This window comes from Asparagus officinalis, chromosome 4 (genome assembly GCF_001876935.1).
Source record: "Asparagus officinalis chromosome 4, Aspof.V1, whole genome shotgun sequence".
Lineage (NCBI taxonomy): Eukaryota > Viridiplantae > Streptophyta > Magnoliopsida > Asparagales > Asparagaceae > Asparagus > Asparagus officinalis.
This window is the reverse complement of record NC_033797.1, coordinates 115,265,927-115,281,887: the sequence shown is the minus strand read 5'-3', so window position 1 is coordinate 115,281,887 and position 15,961 is coordinate 115,265,927. Positions and strand designations below refer to the sequence as shown.

Genomic DNA, 15,961 nt, shown 5'->3' with positions numbered 1-15,961 from the left:
CAACATCTTTAAAACAAAAAAGAAAGAGAAAAAAAAATACCTCCAATAAGATTAGCTCTAGTAGATAGGGATCTGAGGTCGGAGGCGATGAGCTGTAGATTCTAGAAGGAGAGAGAGAGAGAGAGAGAGAGATTTTGGAGATGGTGAAACTTACAAAAAAAGAAAAGAAAATATAGAATAATTTTTCACCTGATGTCAGGGAGCGAAGTGAGAAAAAAAAAGGCCGACATTAAGAAATGTGCAAATAGGACAAAAGAATCGGGAAGCCACGCTGGCGAGTAAATCCTGACCGATCATTTTAGTATAGGGATCTATTTAACCGTAGGATTTGTGAAACGGCTCCTGGTGGGGTTCCCGTCGACAGTCGGCACGCTGGATGTTACAGGGACCAAAAGCCCGACCACATTTTGTAACTCGATGAATGCTGTTGTTTTAAAGGGGACACGTGGGATGTTAGCTTCGTCGTGGGGTCTTTGTCGGAGCTGGCAGGAATAGAGGAGTGGGCCCACTGAACGCGGTGGATCCCGTGGTTCGAGAGCGTGGGCGGCGGTAGGTCCGACGGTAACTAGGAGCCCCATTTTAGTTTCAGTTTACAGCGCAAAATCGCCTTCAACACTCCGGCTGACTTTTTTTTTTTCATTTTGTCTCAAAATAAGCTATTTGAATTTTTATGGTCTGACTTTCTTGTATTGGAAAAAATAAAAAAAATTGTGCATGAAATGATGATAATGCCATTAAAAATAATTTATGTAGTTGCATCTGACTTATTTGGTGTTGGCTTGAGTGAGAAAAGTGGTTGATGATGTTAGGAGCTGTTAGAGCTGAGATTTGCTGATATAGAGGCTCCTTTGATTCTTTGATCGGTGGATTTGTCAATGAGAGTCCTTCCTGCAAATCACTAAACAAACTATAAGAACGCATTGAGGCTTGACACCCCAATGATCATCCGATGCTTAAGTTAGTTATTGTAGGAAGATGATACTAGAAATCTCTAATTCAAAATTAAGAACAAGACTTAAAGATTTTCTTACTACATCTACCTCTATTATGCTAATTTGGAGAGGTAGGTCGGAAACAGAGGGAAATCCATATGGCGTCATCCAGCTAGTCGACCCAAGTGAGCCATATGGAAGCTTCCTCTAACTAAATTGTCCAAATGTCCCTCCGGAATTGGCCGAGGTAGTTAAGATGACAGGAGGGGGCATCGGGAGAATAATCTTGATGATTGTAGTCGCACAATCATGTGAGTTATTTTAAATCATACCATGTCATGTCAAGGAAAAGTGTACTCATCTTGCCTTGGCAGGCTAAGTATTTGAGCAGAGATCGAACAATTTGGCTTAATTTTGGACAAGCAAAGGTCAGTCGACCTAAAAATAAGAGATGGACGACCATGCAACCCGAGACTATGTCTGCCCGTTCGACTTGTTTGCTCGAGTTGTTATGTCTTATAGCTGATTTCTTAGCAAGATATGTGATGTCGTTTTATTGGTAGTTTTTCCAAAGGTCGGTTTTGTGCCATAACATGTGTGGTTATTAGGAGACATGCCTATGAAATTTATTTGAACAAAAAAGATTAGTAGCCTACAACAGATTCTAAATACCTCATAAAATAGGATGATTTATATCAGGGATTCATTTGTATATTGTATTAATTCTATCAGTAATGTAAACCATACACTGCCATAGGGATGGTTCTGGTAGGAATCCTACTAGTCATTAGGATCCATGTAAATCAACACAACACAAAAAGAATACAATCATCAAGGGTATTGCACGTTGTTACCCTTCCGATGTTTAAGTCAATCTCTTGTAAAAAGAGAAATAGAGCAAAGATGTTTAGTTTTTTTTCTTGGCAAAACAAGACGAGCCTTTTTAGATTAAAATAAAAATAAAGTAGAAGACGTGACATCTAGTTATAAGAACCAAATGTTGTGCGTGGTGGATGCTTGAAACCACACGAACAAGAATGAGATAAATCACAACCAATAAGCCAAACACAATACCACAACAAGACAAACGAATTTTACGTGGTTCGGCAAGTTGCCTACGTCCACGGGTCAAGGAGGGGGGAGTTCTTACTATTAGAAATCAAGAGAATACAAATAGGGTTACAAATCTCACCAAATAAACCCTAAAACAAAGCCTCTAGATCTCTTACAATTCTCCCATAATTGGATGCATCAATCCTCTCTCAAAGATTGCTCAAAATATCCTTGCTTAACTTCTAATTAATTAGGATTAAGATTATATATCAACTCAGAACAAAACGGGTCAGAAAACCAAACTCAACTACAGACCTGACTTGCGATCGACCGCAGAACCACGTGCGATCTACCAGATCCAACGACGAGACTAAAAACCCCTACAGGGTTTGGCCGGTCGACCACAGAACCCATCACGGTCGACCTCAAAAAGTCCAGGTACTTTTCTCAGTCGTGTACACGTTTGCGGTCGACTGTCGCGTCATCCGCAGTCTACCGCGATACTGCCAGAATGTCTCATGCTATTTTTCATGTGGTCTTCGTCGATGTGCTCACTATTTCTTCAATTCTCCACCTCGACGAACGTTTCTACCAAAACTGAGCCGACACCAAAACATCCAAATGTCCCACTTGTTGCGTCCAGGACGAAGTGAAAACAACCTGCTTCAATGGACTCAATCCACAACAAGTCAGGAACATAAACGAGAGCTCAAACACTCTCCCCCCCATCAAAATCAACAAATCCAACCGGCTGCATCAAACAAGACTGCCTTGTATCCTCTTACCTAAGGAATCAAGCCGAATGTAGTTCACCCAAATGACCTCCAAAGGCTCTCAACACTGAAGAATATTCAATAGCTTCAAACAATGACCAAATTTTATACCTGAAACAACTTTGGTCAACATATCCGCAGGGTTGTCCTTCGTGTGGATCTTCTCTAATATGACATATCCATCATCCAATACGTCACGAACAAAATGGAATCTGACATTAATGTGCTTTGTGCATCGATGATAAACCTGGTTTTCGCCAAATAGATAGCTGGCATGCTATCACAATATACCCGAATGGTCATTTGTGTAATCCCCAAGTCCTCCAACAGTCCACGCAACCACAAAGCCTCCTTAACAGCTTCAGTCACCGTCATATACTTCGCCTCTGTAGTAGAGAGAGTCACTGTAGACTTAAGTGTACATCTCCAACATACCAGTATTCCTGCCAATGTAAACACATATCCTGAAGTAGACCGGCGCTTGTCAAGATCCCCCACATAGTCTGAATCCATGTAACCAATACAATCCTGCCCATTCTTCTCACTCTTCTGGAAAATCAATCTAACATCCACGGTGTCTTTAACATACCATAGAATCCACTTCACGGCCTCCCAATGAACCTTACTGGGGTCGTGCGTGTACCTCGATACCATACTCACGGCCTGTGATAAATCTAGCATCATACACACCATCACATACATCAAGCTACCCACAATACTGGCATATGGAGCATTCGACATGTAATCTTTATCCTCAATAGAAACATGTGACATATTAGCTAAAAGCTTGGAGTGGGGAGCCAATGGAGTGCTAACTGTTTTTGTATTGCTATAAAAGCTGAATTTCTTCAACATCTTCTACAAGTAACTCCTCTGTGTAAGCTTCAATCTTCCCTTCACCCTGTCTCTCTCGATCTCCATATATACCCAATATCTTCTTTACTTTTCCAAGATCCTTCATCTCGAACTCGGATGGCAGCTTCTCTTTCAACTTTCGAATAGCCAAAGAATTCTTGGAAGTAATAAGCATATCGTTAACATATAAAAGCAAATATATGTGCTCACCATCCTGTAGCTTGTGCATGTAAACACATGAGTCATATGGGTTCCTCGTGTACCCATGACCAATCATGAAGTTGTCAAATCTCTTGTACCACTATCGCGGCGATTGCTTCAATCCATAAAGAGACTTCCTCAGCTTGCACACCAAATCTTCTTTTCCTTCAGCTTTGAATACTAATGGTTGTGTCATGTAGTCTCCTCATCTAAATTTCTGTGTAGAAAGGATGTCTTAACATCCATCTAGACTAAATCCAAATACAGCTTTGCCACCAATGCTAATAAAATCCGAATCGACGAATGCTTCACAACTAGTGAAAATACCTCATAGTAATCAAAGCCCTCAAGCTATGCATATCCCTTGGCAACCAATCTGGCTTTGTACCTAATATCCCCAATAGAAGATCTCTCCTTCTTCGCATATACCCACTTACAACCAATAGCTTTCTTGCCTATTTATAAGACCTCCTTGCCCACGTGCAAGAGGTGCGGATTCTATTCCTCTTCTTGGAAATAGAACTGATCGGGGCTGCTGGTGAGATTGGTTGGGCCGAATTGCTACTGCCGACTAACCTTCCAGCTCCTAAAGGTTGAACCTTGGCTCACTTGCTAAAGGCTCCCTTGTTGAAAGAGACTCGTCTGAACTCTCAGGCTTGAGCTCTCAAGATCTTTGCAGACTCTTGCATAGTAGCCCTTTGCAGACTCATCTAAGCTCTCAGACTTGAGGTTCTTAGGCTGTAACGCCCCTGGGTTCACACAAGGCTGTAGTCCAAGGTGAAACCAAGAATGTCAAACCTGCCATGCACCACACCATGTAATAACATGTTTTACCATCACAATTACTATCTCTCTAGTAGAGTCAATAATATGTGTAGGTACAAAAGCAAGTAAAAGATAATACAAGAGATAACTGATGAAATGATGGTGATCAAATTAATATTTCATTATCCAACATGCAGAAATACAAAGTCAATGTCTGAAGTAAATAAACTAGAATTCTCAACAAGTCTCAAATACAAAATATCTGAATAAGATGAAATAAGGCACACGGCCTTTACAACTTCTAGAATAAAACCCTCAAATATCTAATCAAAAGTCTACAGTGGAGCTCAAAAGAAAAATAACTAAAGTAGACAGCTGAATCACTAAAGTGTATCGCCGTCAACCTGCGATTCTCCGGACACCTGGCTCGTTACATGAAAAGGGAGGGACAACGAGCGTCAAAGCGCTAGCGAGCAACATCACAACCAACCCCAAGGGAGAGGGCTCGTTGTATACATAAAATACAGTTAATACATATATATATATATATATATAATTATTTATCTTAACAATAAGAGAAAATTACAACATGAGCATAGATACGTCGAGCAAAATAATCCAAACAAGGAAACCCTCATGTATATACCTTGTAGCTCAAATTTTAAATCTCTAACTATAAGAGGATTTTAGTATTTAGGAAATTACAACACGAGCATAGGTACGTCGAGCTAAATAATCCAAACAAGGAAACCCTCATGTATATACATTGTATCTCAAATTGTAAATCCCTAAATACCAAACCCAGAATCTAATACAAGAACAATAATAAAAAGAAGACAAATCCATCTCAGAACTTAAATACTGTGTCATGTCATAACTCACATAAGTGTCATGTCCAGCCTATGTAAGTGTAAGTCATACTCAAGGTTTAACAGGTGCCCAACACATGGATTAAAACTAGATGTAGCGAATGTCCAACACATGGACTGCATATGTAAATTGTCCAACACATGGACTGAAAAATAAATGTCCAACACATTGACTACATAATAATTGTCCTACATATAGACTACATGAAATATATGAAAAGACGCATATACACTAATGTCACACATGTCTTGGTGTGCAAATCAAAACTCGTGCCCACAAGCCATCTCACATGTAGAGATACAAAATAAACATAAATTTATAATATCAGATATTCGAGGCGACTCCTCGTTCACATAGAAGCACGCAATGACAGTAAACATGTCCAAACAGTTTCGTTTAAACGAAACAACCCAAACAAATCCAAACTGAGGAAAAGCTAGAAATTTCCTCATCAGTCGACTCATGAGTTGACTGGGATCATCGGTCGACTCATTGGTCGACTAGACAAACAGAAAAGAAAACTGTAAATTTTCCGTCAGTCGACTCATTGGTCGACTCATAAGTCGGCTAATAAGTCGACTGAGTAGAAAATTCACAGTTTTCTGCATACATTGATTATCTGCAAAAAAAATTCAACCTAAAGTTCCTCTTCATCATTTCTAGCAATATAAATATGATTCTTACATATATGTACCAAACTGAAACGAAAGATTTGCATGTAATTACTTACATTAAAACCCTAAACATATTTATACATGTTTAAAAATGTATTAAAATCGATAAATCTCAAAGAAACCCATGTTTAAATCTAATTCCAGATCTGGATCTACATTACAAAACGTTGGTGAGTTTTTTCATTAACTGAAACATTTAAATCTTACAACCCATATTATAAAGAATCTATCTTTATACACAAAATATGTTTTAGGCTCAAAAATCCGAATTAAAACTCAATAAAAATTATACAAACAGTGGGTTGTAGGCTGTCTAAAAATCACAATGGATAGCTAATCCCCATCAAGCTCCAACAATGAAAGTTACATTCAGATAGCTTTCATGCCAACAAACGAAAGCTGCAAATGGTGGACTTTTCACATAGAGCGAGAAGAGTTACAATTCAATGATACTTCCGACAACTGATTAAAACTCTATTCGACAGTCTTCACAATCTACAGTGAAAGTTACAATCTGACGACTTTCACACCCCACAACAGCTAATGCGAGGATTACTGAATAATGGTCCTTACAACGCTCTACAGAAGAAGTTACAAATCAACTAACTCCTTCTAAAACGCGGAACTCATCTTCGCGTTACAATTCTTAAAATACAGGCGACCCCCGCATTTCCAAGCTGCAACAAGCAAAACGCGAATGACCCTCGCGTTCTTGATGTTCAGTCAACACCCAACCTCGCGTCTTAATTCCAAGACGCGAAGTTAGGGTTTTAAACACCAGATTGGGCGTTTGACTCATTCAAATATGAGTCGAACGGTTTTAGAACCATTTTCCCCACGATCTGAGGAAATCACGCCCACTTAGGAGTGGATTTAGAGGGCAGTTACAACCTCTTATCCACCTATAAAACCTCAACAAACCCAACGGAGTAAAGGGTTGGACTTTCAATATCTAAACCGCACAAGGAGGTTAGGGGCTTGGGATTTTTCTCTGGAGATAGCAGAGGCGAATTCTTCAAAGCAGAAGATTTAACTCAGATTCAGAGGATCAAATCTAAAAGGATCCTTCAGCAACAGAAAATCTATTTGGTCATTAATCGAATTTTCGGTTCTAATAACTCTTTTCACAGAGTTCTAACTCGTTCTGAGTTCTAAAAACTCGTTAAGATTTATTCATCAAACTTTCCACGGAAGTTTATTGTTCCCACAAGATAAAAGACGGTCGGATCGTCAACGGAGAGCAAATTCGACGCAAGCAATCGAAGGAGGTACTCCATCGCTACTGAGAAGAACCCAGCTTTAAACAAAAGGGAGAATCAAATTCGTTCTCCTCTCTTTTGTAATCAGGAAATCTAAATTGTAATCGATTTTGAGAGAATACAAATCAATTTTCTTTCATTGTCTTTTTACTACAAATTTTTCCACAAACAAAAGATGGCGACTCTGCTGGGGACTAGCTTTTTTGACGAAGAAGTAGTGGCGCAATCCGACGTCCACCTTATTAGAACGACTGTTGAAACTCTCATCGTGGAGTTTGACCAAGCAAAGTACGAGGAAGCCCTCTCCTCTGGATTGCTTAGCCCCAAGGCTAGGCGCGACGTCCGCAAGATCTCCAAGGAGATCAAACCTGTTGCTGAAACGCCAAAGCAAGTCCTCTCCTTTGGCCAAAATTCGTTGAACAGCCCCTCCGCTTCAGGAGCGAGCTTAGCCTCTGCTAAACTCGTCCAGTGAGTTGAATGTACCACATCCGCGTCAACACGACGCGCTTCAGGCCATAAACAACCTATAGAGGAGACGAGATCCATAAACGCTAACGACGCTGCTGCTAAGGCTTTGAAACAAGCCAAAAAGAACGCCGCTCGAAGACGGAGAAGATCCATACAACGAGCACACCTGCGCGAAAGCCGAACACTGGCCCAACGCGAAGATCGCGTTCTTGAGGCTCTGCCCGAGTGCAGCGTTTCCACTCCAGAATGCGTACTTCGTGGTAATGAGCCTAATTACGAGCCTCGGCTGATACAGCTAAAATGCGACCCTCAGTGGCGCGTTATTTCTTCAAAACGTAGCCCTCAGAAAGGCGCTGCCGAAGATAAACGCACACCTCACATGTGCGTTCAAATGAAACATGACCCTCAAAGGTCCATTTCACCAACTAAACACGATCCTCAGGGGTGCGTTCAACCAAAACAGGACCCTCGAGGGCATGTCTCATCATTTAAACGTAGGCCTCGGCCTAATGTTTACAAATCCAAACGCGACTCTCGCGTTATTCCTCAGGAACGCAACCCTCGCGTTGTTTCTTAAGAACGCGATCTTCAAGAGGTCCGCCAAGTTTGGAAAAGTCAACATGGGTTTAAAATCCACATTCGACCAGAATCAATCTCACCTACTCAAGGGCAGGGCGTTCCATCTCCGTTCCCACGCTCAGTGAGAGATTCCTCCCAAGTTCCTGATTTGCGGGAATTATTGTCAAGGGGAAAACCAGCGCAGCAAGCAGCTCACTCATGCCAATGTGAGCGGCTTATCTCGATAGTCCTTTCAGAATGCCATTGTTGCGCATCCGTACCTCGGCAGTCCGTGTTCAACATGTTGACAAATATCGTTAGACCTGCCAAACGACGACGTCGATACAAAAAGAAGACAGCCAAAACCGAATACCCCGAAGTCACTATAAACGTGATAGGTAGAGGGAAGACTTCAGGTCCTAGTTCTGAGGAGTCACAAAGAAGTCATTCCCCGACTGTTCGGGAAATTTGTGACGAGTTCAAAGGAGTGTACCGACATACTCGGACTCGAACAGGAACCATTCGCTCGATTAACTACCAAAGATTAGCCAAGGGGATCGTTTCTGATGATGAACATTCGGCAATTGCCGAATCTCAATCCTCAAGCTCTGTTGTGCCACAAGAGGTTTCTGCTTACATGGCAGGAAACCCTGAAGACCTAGCTAAGAGAGTAGACGAACATCATGTCATGCTCTAAGCACAGCAAGAAACACTTCTGCAAATAAAGGACATGTTGGCCTAGCTCCTTGCTGAAAAAGGCCAAAAACCTGAGTCATCCCTGAAGACAACGTCAAAGGGAAAGCAGAAGGCACAAGAACATTCGGATCGTGAAACTCACAACTTGGAATCCTCTTCTGAAAATGAGAAGGAGATAGAAAGAGAATTGCATCCTCAGTCCGCTAAAGTGGATGAACTGGAGGCTCGCCTCAACGCAATAGCCAACAGAAGTGAGCTCCGTGAAGAAGGAGTGGTGCAGCCTTATCCTGCCGAGTGGGACACAGCTCCTTACCCACCCAAGTTTAAGGCCCCTACCTTGCAACCGTTTGATAGCACAGGATCGCCAAATCAGCACATCTACTACTTCAAATCACAGACTGGAGACGTGGTAGCAAATGATGCCATCCTGACGCGCTTGTTCATAGACACTCTTAAAGGAGTCGCCTTCGAATGGTTTATGAAGCTGCCTGCTGGATCTATTCAGAAATGGATAGATTTAGAAAGGCTTTTCTTAGCTAGGTTCTTCGAGGACGATACGGAAGTTTCGGTCCCGACTCTTCTCGCCACCAAGCAGAGGAAAGGAGAATCTATCAAGACATATGTGGAGAGATTCCGCAGCATGGCATTGTGATGCCCTTCAGGTATGACTTAATCAACTTTGGTTGAAACTTGCAGGCACAACTTGCAGACCCAGCTCCTTACTCAGATGGGGGTAGCGGAGTGTCGCTCCTGGAGATAACTGGTTTCGCAAGGAGAGCAAGCCGAGGAGATTGTTGCTCGAGTTAAAGCTGAAGAAGTGACGCAACCCAAGCCGCAGCAGCAACGCAATCAGCATAACGCCCAGCGGTCTAAGGGAAAAGAGACTTTGGCGGCTGACGCCAACACGCGAGCACCACCTCCCACTAAACAAGGCAAGGCGCCAAATCAACAAAGAGCGCTCAAGCAGTATTCGTTTAAAGAGGAGCATGTAGACACTTTGTTCCAATTGCTTCGGAAGAACAACAAGCTGCAGCTGTCCGAAATCAGGAAGCCGGATGAAGCAGGGAAGGTGGATGACCCTAATTATTGTCGTTATTATAGGTTCCTAGGGCATCCTACCAGAAAGTGCTATGTCTTCAAAGACATCCTGCAAAACTTAGTGAATGCTAATGTGCTCACTTTAAAACCCGAGCAGAAGACCGTATCCACCAATATGATAGCAGTCCAATTTGGTGACTTCCCTCCGATAGCGACTACAGATGGCGTCGTCCCTATTCGTAAAGGGGAAATACACCTAAAAATGCTGACTTGCACAGTCAGAAAGACAGGGGGTTGGTATCCCTCACTACCCCAAAAGAGGAAATCATGTGGGTCCACCCTGATCTGCTAGGAGACCAACGGTGGACGAACACCTCGTCCAAGAAGAAAGGAGGCAAGGCTAAGTCTTCCAACATGATTAGCCCCTCCGTTACTGAGAACGACGACCACCTCAAACCTCTTACCGATTCAGAAGAAGAGAGGATTGTCTTGGCAGCATACCCAGGAGACAATCCTGGCACTCAGACAGGAAAGGCTTACTTGAGAGACTACAACCAGAATGCTCAAGAAGCTGAAGAACAGCCCCAAGACACTGGGGGTTCTGTACCAAAGAAACCGGTCGATAAAGGGAAACAAAAAGAGCTCCGGTTCAACAAAAACCTCCACCAGGAACTTGGGGAATCGAGCGCTCCTTTCCAATTCAATGTCATGGCGTAGCTGGCCAATATACCATCCAGGATTACTCTATATGAGCTCCTAAGGTTGTCAAAAACCACTAAGGAAGCTCTAATCGAAGCCTTAAAGAACACGGAGAGCTTTATCATTCAAGTTACTCCGATTTCCGAAGCTTCTGAAGACCAAACCTGCCTGCAATGTCTGCAAGCGGCAAGGAGTTTACCTTGCATATCATTTACTCAGGAAGATATGCAGGTTACACACAAACATGACAAACCTCTATACTACACAGGGTATATTGGATCGTCAGAAATCAGTCGTGTCCAAGTTGACCCGGGCTCAGCGCTCAGCATCATGCCCTACAGGGTCATGCAGGTCTTAGGGATTTCCATGCATCGACTAAACACTACTCAGACTACCATCTTTGGGTTCAATGCAAACAGCACTCGTCCCCTGGGGAAGATCAAACTCAGGTGTCAAATCAGAGACCTTAAGTCCGAAGTGACTTGTTACATTATAGATGCAGACACGTCCTACAATCTTTTGCTAGGACGACCATGGATACATACAAACCGCATTGTCCCATCTACCCTACATCAGGTCATGAAGTATGCCAATGACGAAGGAGAAGTTCGAACCCTAATTGCGGAAAAATACCCTTTCCGAGGAGTGGAAAACTTTCACACCGACTCCGTCTTCTACCTGGAATCCCAGGAGAAAGAAGATGTGGATAGCGGCAACGAAGCCGACATTGAACCGGATCCTGAAGAAGATTGTCCATGGGAATTGAATCTAAATGTAATAGGTCAGGACGAGAGTAATAATAATGTACCGAGTGAGGGCGAGTGGTGCATTAATGAAGATTTTATTTTGGCGTACTTGTCTGATGTGTCCTCTAAAAATAAATAAATAGAGAATGATCCTAATACAGGTACTAACCCATGGCACGCACTGTGTGCAGAGACATCCCTCACATTGCCAATTAAGTCATCCTTCACTTCAGATGAAGAAGCAGAAGATGCACAAAAGGCTTTCTTCAAAGTCCTATCCAAAAGGAAAGGGCAGAGGCCGATCCATTTCGGTAAAGTTAAACCAAACCACTCAAACGGGGAAGCTCGGAAGAAGATGATGGAGTTCCTCAATTTCATTACCATGAACCCAATTAAGCTCGGAAGAAGATGATGGAGTTCCTCAATTTCATTACCATGAACCCAATTCTATACATTTAATGAAATGAATGGGGTATAACTTTAATAGTTCCTCAATTTCATTACCATGAACCCAATTCTATACATTTAATGAAATGAATGGGGTATAACTTTAATAAAAAACAGGGTTTAAACTTTGGGAAAGGAAGGCGAACACCAATTCGAATGTCTCTAACTCCAGAAGGAAAACCTCCGGACTATTATCAAAAAACCAGAAGAGGTGTGGGCTACGTCACAACTCCCTCTGTCTCAGAAAATGAAATCAGTAATTATCTACGCTGGGACCATTCGTTCGGGACATCTTCTTGGGAATCTGACGTCAGTATCGGACCTTTCTTTAAAAGTCTGACTGTGAATATGGTTTAAACTAGTCATCCAGATGAAGACACAGGGGGTGATGAAGAGTTAATCGAATCAACCAATGATTCTTGGATCATACGCCTCAACATCTTGTGGGATATACGATTCGAACAACGCGAACCACCCACTGAAGATAAAGTGATCCGGGTCAACATGGGAGATGAACATGACCCTAAGCCCATCTTCATAGCCAAAAATTTATCATCATCCGAGAAAGAAGGCCTTATATCTCTCATTCGAGAATATATAGATGTCTTCGCTTGGAATTATGAAGATATGCCTGGCCTTGACCCAAAAGTTGCCATGCATTGGCTTAACATCGATCCGGATGCAAAACCCGTTAAACAAAAACAACGCTGGTTTCATCCAGAGATCATGGAAGTAATTGAGTCTGAAGTTAAAAAGCTTATAGACTCGGGTTTTGTCAGAGAGGAACAACACCCAGACTGGGTAGCCAACATTGTTCCAGTTCCTAAGAAGAACGGTAAGGTCTGGATATGCATTGATTTCCGCAATCTTAATGCAGCTTGTCCAAAAGACGAATTCCTACTTCCTATCACGGATGTTATGATTGACAACACCTGCGGATATGAAAGGATGTCTTTCATGGACGGATTCTCCGGGTATAATCAAATCAAGATGTACCCGGAAGATGAAAAACATACTGCTTTTAGAACACCACTGGGAGTGTATTGCTATACAGTAATGCCCTTCGGCCTGAAAAACGCAGGTGCAACTTATCAACATGCAATGAACGCCATCTTTCACGAACACCTACGTAAGAAGATCGAGTGCTATGAACGCCATCTTTCACGAACACCTACGTAAGAAGATCGAGTGCTACGTTGACGATATAGCAGTAAAGAGCCAACATAAAGGCGATCATCTTACAGACTTGAAAACAATGTTCGACATCATGCGAACACATCAACTGAAGATGAACCCAACAAAATCTTTACTTGGGGTATCAAGCGGGAAATTCTTAGGATTTATCGTCACATCCAAGGGAATCTCTCTTGACCCAGAAAATGTGCGTGCTATCCAAGACATGCCACCTCCGAAGAATCTCAAAGAGCTCAGAGGTTTGCAAGGCAGACTAGCCTACATTCGAAGGTTCATATCAAATCTTTCAGGGCAGTGCCAACCTTTCTCTAAGCTCATGAAGAAAGGAGTATCCTTTGTTTAGGATGGAGAATGTCAAAAAATATTCGAGGAGATTAAGAGATATCTTACTCAACCGCCAGTTCTCGTGGCCCCAATATTAGGAAAGCCATTCCTATTGTATGTGAGGGCCATGGAACATTCTCTTAGAGCTTTGTTGGCCCAGAATAACGATCAAGGGCAAGAGCAAGCCATCTACTACTTAAGCAGGACCAAGATGGGAGCCGAGCACCAGTATAATCCGGTCGAAAAAGAGTGTCTCGCTTTGGTATTCGCAGTTCAAAAGATGCAATATTACCTAGTTGGACAAACAATTCACGTCATCTTTAAGGTGAATCCTTTGAGAGTTCTGATGACGAAGCCATCATCTCTAAATTGCCGGCTCGCAAAATGGGTCATTCTCTTGTCATAATATGACATGCAATTCATACCCCAAAAGGCGGTCAAGGGTCAAGCACTGGCAGACTTCTTAGCCGATCATCCGGTGCCAGGGACATCTAAATTGTATGAAGAACTACCCGATGAAGTCGCTGAGGCTTGCGTTACTCAAGAAGTTACGCAAGTGTGGAAATTATTCTTCGACGGTGCATCTAGAGAAAATCCTCATGGAGCAATTACCGTAGGAGTGGGGGTCGTACTCATTTCCCCGAAAGGTCATGTGATCCCAAGAGGGTTTTCACTGATCGAACCCTGCACTAACAATGTGGCGGAGTACAACGCTCTGTTATTAGGAATGTGATTTGCTGAAGAACTTAATATCCGACTTCTTGAAGCTTATGGTGACTCTCAGCTAATCATAAATCAAATCCGAGGGGAATACGAAGTGCGTCACGAGGATCTGATCCCGTACTACTTCGCAGTGCTAAAGCAAGCTAAGAAGTTCGAAGGCTTCTTTATTGAGTATATTCCACGAGCTCAGAACGCTTATGCAGACGCTTTAGCCTCTTTGGCAACTTCACTAGCATTGCCACCAGGGGCTGAAACAATGATTCCAGTCACGGGACGTGAGCTATACTGTTACAAGATTCCTATAGAGGAAAGTTCAGATAAGATAACGACATAAGAAGTCTGTACATCCTCCATGGAGTTTGAATCTAGAGATTGGCAATTCCCGTACATCGACTATGCCATATATGGGATTTTGCCTGAGGACCCTAAGGAAGCGGCCGCTATCAAACGAAAGGCCCTCCAATTCTATTATGATGCAGTTTCTCAAATCCTGTATTGTAAATCACATGATGGAGTTTTGCTTCGATGCCTCTCTCGGAAGGAAGCAAGAGAGGCCCTCAAGGAAGCTCACGACGGAATATGCGGAGCTCATCAGCCTGGAGCTAAGTTAGGCGATCGCCTCCGACGAATCGGTTATTATTGGCCAAAGATGTTCTCAGACGCAGTGGACTACGCTAAACGTTGTCACGCATGCCAAATTCATGGTGATTTTATCCATCAGACACTAGGAAACTTACATCCCACATCTGCTTCTTGGCCATTCGAAATGTGGGGCATGGATATCATGGGACCGGTTTCTCCTTCGACTTCCAAAGGACATCGGTTCATTCTGACTGTAACCGATTATTTCTCCAAATGGGCGGAGGCAATCCCGTTAAAAGAAGTCAAGACAAAGAATGTGATTAAGTTCATCGAGGCAATCCCGTTAAAAGAAGTCAAGACAAAGAATGTGATTAAGTTCATCAAACATCACGTCATCTACTGCTTTGGAGTCCCGAGACGAATAGTTCACGATAACGGGACACAATTTGTCAGCTTTGGATTTCAGAGATTTTGTGATAAGTTTAGAATCCAAAGTGTCGCATCCATGGCGTATTATCCGCCCGCGAATGGCCTTGCGAAAGCTTTTAACAAGACCATCGTGAAGCTTCTCAAAAAGTTCGTTTCCAAGAGCCGACGTGATTGGGACGAAAGACTTAGAGAATGCCTATGGGCCTACCGCACAACGGTGAGGACCCCTACGAGAGCTATGCCATTCTCTCTAGTATACGGCTGCGAAGCTGTACTGCCACTTGAGATTCAAACCCCTTCACTGAGAATCACGATTACAATTAGACTAACAAAAGAAGAGAAACATTAACGACATCTGCAAGAACTTGAAGCCTTAGACGACAAACGACTTCAAGCTCAGCAACAGATCGAATTATATCAAGCCCGTATTTCTAAAGCCTACAACAAAAAGGTTAAAGAACAGATTTTCAAGAAAGGCGATTTAGTTTTGACCAATAGACGACCCATGGTGATGACGCACAAAACCAAAGAGAAGTTCAATCCCAAATGGGAAGGGCCCTTCGTAATAGAATCAGTCTATTCGAATGGAGCTTATCGCCTCATCGATCAAAAAGGAGACAGGCTCATGATGCCAATTAACGAGAAATTCCTTAAGAGATACTTCCCGTAAATCAT

The 15,961-nt window shown here is 42.6% G+C and overlaps 1 protein-coding gene across 2 annotated transcripts in view; it reads right to left on the bottom strand.

Annotated features, from left to right (window-relative positions):
* The window catches only part of LOC109838001 (uncharacterized protein slp1), a 10,013-nt gene extending 9,820 nt beyond the window's left edge, over window positions 1-193 (bottom strand). For both annotated transcript variants that reach the window (XR_002246533.1, XM_020406410.1), the window contains exon 1: window positions 41-193. The gene's annotated coding sequence lies outside the window, so the exon portion shown is untranslated. The remainder of the gene's footprint in view (window positions 1-40) is intronic.